The 3,719-nt window shown below is 49.0% G+C and overlaps 1 pseudogene; it reads right to left on the bottom strand.

The window, feature by feature from the left end:
• Positions 1-2,956: 2,956 nt before the first annotated feature.
• LOC111824782 lies at positions 2,957-3,359 on the bottom strand (annotated as a pseudogene).
• Between the last annotated feature and the right edge of the window lie 360 nt (positions 3,360-3,719).

Here is a 3,719-nt window from a genome sequence, read left to right as displayed (position 1 = left end):
TGGACTCCAGGCTTCAGCTGTAAAGTGAGGATAGAGTCACAGGGAGAATGAAATGACATAGTGCTTGTTACATGCCTTCACACTGCTTAACACATACATAATCATGCTCAGTCACTGGAAGCTGTCATTGTCATCAAGAAGAAACTTGACACAGGGCTACATATACCTTTACAAATTAGTGTCTTTATATTTTTCAGGTAAATAATTCTAAAAGAGGAATTTCTAGATTATATGGAAGTTCTAGTCAATTTTTTAGGAAATACTATTTCAGGATCAACTCCCCACGAAGCCAGTTTTCCTCCCTGTTGAATATTCTCTTGCCTTCTGTCCAGCTCTTGGAGATGCTGTAAGCTGCGTGACAAAGCCAAAGGAGGCATCCTACGCTGCCCCTGACATTTTCTGATCCAGCCCGAGACCCGCATGCTGTTCCCACCCTGACGCCACTTGGTCACTTGTGCTCAGCGTTCCAGCAATCCCATCCGGTATTAGTGCACCAGCCCCTGGGGCCCTTCTAAGCCTCAGTGCCTTTGCACATGGGAGGCCCTTCTCCAGTTTCTCTCTCAACGCTTTTGCTGATCATCACTACCTGACAACCAGAGCCTCTGTCTTGATTGTACTAGTGCGATTTTAACTTACAGAGGTGGCCAGGTGATGACACAGAGGTCAATGCCATTGAGAGAAGAATGTACTACTTATAGTTTCCAAGTTAAAGGAGCACACACCACAGCACCCGGGAAAGTACCAGAGTCTCGGGGGGGGGGCAGAAGGAATGAGGAGCATGCGTGTCCCAGAGCCCTTACTGTGTTTTTCACTGTAGGGGAGGGGTGAGGCAGGTTAAACAGCTGAAGAAGTGTAGGATGGAGTCATTTGCATAATGTCAGCAGGCTCTGGATTATAGGGGTGACCTCTAGTTTTCTGGTACCTGGCCCTGGGGTGATTAAGGCAGGGAGATATTGGCTGGTGGGTGGGAGTTAGACAAAGCAGATGGTTAGGGTACAGACTCGAGATTGGTTGGTTTGTATATGAAAAGTGTGTTGTTCCAAGGCAACCTGTTCACTATCTCTAGGCATCAGTTAACCCTGGGAAGAGCAGTTTGTCCCCAGCCACAAGGCCCTCAAGATATCAAATCAAGATAAAATGCATAAAATAAAATACAAGATTAATATAACCTCCTCTTCACCATAAAAATGCTTCAGTGGCTGAACTCAGCACACTGTTGGCATTCTTGTTGTGGTTGCTTGTTCTGATGCTAATCTTCCTTGCTCAGCTGTGAGTTCTTCAAGAACAGGTATTCATCTTTGTACCTCGGGCATCTGGCAAGTGCCTGCCACCGATCTGTGTTTAATCAGTGATTCTCAGGCCTGACTGATCATTAGAATCTCATGGGAAGCATTTAAAAAATACTGCTGTCTAGGCCTGACCCGCAGAGATTCTGACTTAATTCATCTGGAGCGCATGAATTTCCATCGACTCCCTGAATCTCCCAGGAGAAATTTTCCAAAAGGAAGCCAAGGTTGTCGTCCCAGATGTGGTCATTAAAAACACAGCAGGAAATCCAGGTCCTGAAAGCCAGGAACTTGCCCTGGGCTGGGTTGCCTGTTATAGGAGCATCGCCTGCCCGTTCTGGTAGAACATTACCCGCTGAGCCTCGGCAGGCCTGCGGGCCCTGGGCTCCAACTAGGGTTGTTCTGCGATCTTCTGAGTCTCCAGGCCACACTCGTTGGGGAAGGTTCCCAGCCCCCTCTCTCTCCTGCTGGTGTCCATGTGCCTTTTTCTCTACACAGTCAAATGCTGTTCGTCTCCCCCAGACTCAGGTCTCAGCGGCTTCCCTGTCTGCCCTTCTGCATGTTCTCTGTGTGCCTCTCTATGCCTCTTCCGCAGTGCCTCACAGTGTATCTTGAAAGGTGGGAGAAACGGTAGGACAATCATCTCTGTGGTTTCTGCTCTTTTCCTTAGAATCTGTGGAAGGAGGAATGCCCCAAACCCACCCATTCTTCTTTTCCTGCTCTCTCCCCCCTACACATTAGCTCCTCCCTGGAACTTCCTAGAACTTTCTCCAACTGTCTCCCCAACGACCAACGGCTACAGCCTCTGCTCCTGCCACTCCAGGAGCCTCCCCAACACTCTCACCCCTCAACACTGCCAGATCCCGATTGCCTTAAAGGCGCGCACTGTGGGGCATCCTCGAGGGAACTTGATCCCCACCTTTTCCGGCCCAGAAACCTGCCAGGATTTCTGACCTCCCTGCAGTCACCACCCAGCAGCTCCCACACTGCTCTGGGTAAGTGCCCCATCAGCCCGAGGCAGGGACTTCCCATACCTAGAGACAGAGAATGAGCACATCTCAGGGAGGGACTGTGGCCTGGGGAACTTGAGGGAGTTAGTGTTTAGGGCGTATTTTTGGTTTCTTCACTCTGCTGATTTGAGGCTACTTGTGGTGTTTCTGCAAGTTTGTCTCCGAGCATCTCCATTTCCCAGAAAGGGCACTTTGGCCCGTTTCTCGCTGCTAGAGCTCTGGGCTGGAACCAGCATTACTGATTTCAGTTCACACAGCCTTACTTCCAACAGACTTAGGACATTCCCATCCTTTGTGGGGTCCTGACTTGCCTTTCCACAGGAAGAAGAATCCCTCCCTCCTGCCATCCTTAGACATGTAGGGAGAACTGGAGATTGGGGCTGTTCACGAAAGGAGGGGGTACATCACAGCTCTGCAGGCTCTAAGTTCAATCCTCACCTCCATGACGACAGAAAAATACTCAACCTTCTGAGAACAGTAGCAAATGAACCTGAAACATGCCACTGGGGGCTTCTGTCCTGTGGATGAAGGGATTTGGTTTTCTGTTTGTTTGTTTTGTTTTGAGCATTTAAAATATATTTTAATGAGAACACTTTCTCACCATCTTTACATAAAAATGATTTGCACTTTTTAATCTGAAACAGCTCTGGTATTAGGACTTCATTCTCCCTGGTCCATGGGGCTTAGATGCCACCGCTCTACTGACTCCCCAGTGCTCACGAGGCCCGTGGGAGCCATGTCCTCCTCCGCAGGAAGTCCTGGTGGCAACCTCCAGGGCTTGATTCTCATCAAATGTTTAGTCACTTTCAGTTTCGCACTCACCGAAGGGATGTTCTTGTGACCTTGAGGAGTATGTGCTTTTTCTAATCCAAGCATCATTATCACATATTTTCCCCAATGTGGATCCCACCATATTTTGCATGATCTTCAGGTGAAGGCTGAAACACTTTATCTGGAATTCTGGAGGAATCCAATCTATACATACGCGAGCCTCTCCATCTTTTGTCATAGTATGTGGTCTGCCTGGGGGCCTCTGAACTGTTGAGGGCAAAATTCTGGCCATGATTTGGTGACTGGCCTCTGCAGAGGCAGGAGTTGCTCAAGGTTATTAAGCCTGAACTTTCTGCCGACAAGGAAGCTGAGCCTGAAGGGATCTGTTAATACAATTTGTGGCTGAAGAAATGGGCTTATTAGTCAATGGTTGGGTGCTGAGACCAACAAGCTGAGGCTCCTCGAAAGGAGAATTTGTGTCCCTGGAAAGAAGTGGCCCAGGTCCCAACTTCTTGCCAGAGTCTGCAGAACCCTTGGATTAAAGGAGTGGTTGGGGCAGGGGCAGTGCTGGGCTTGTCCCATAGACACTCTCCTAGTTTCCTCACTCTTAGGGGATGTACCTGCTCACACATAGGGCCCTGGAGCTCTCTCT

Source organism: Myotis lucifugus, unplaced genomic scaffold (genome assembly GCF_000147115.1).
Source record: "Myotis lucifugus unplaced genomic scaffold, Myoluc2.0 scaffold_6876, whole genome shotgun sequence".
NCBI classification, from domain to species: Eukaryota; Metazoa; Chordata; class Mammalia; order Chiroptera; family Vespertilionidae; genus Myotis; species Myotis lucifugus.
Note: the sequence above shows the minus strand (reverse complement) of the source record. Positions and strands in the feature narration are given on the sequence as shown.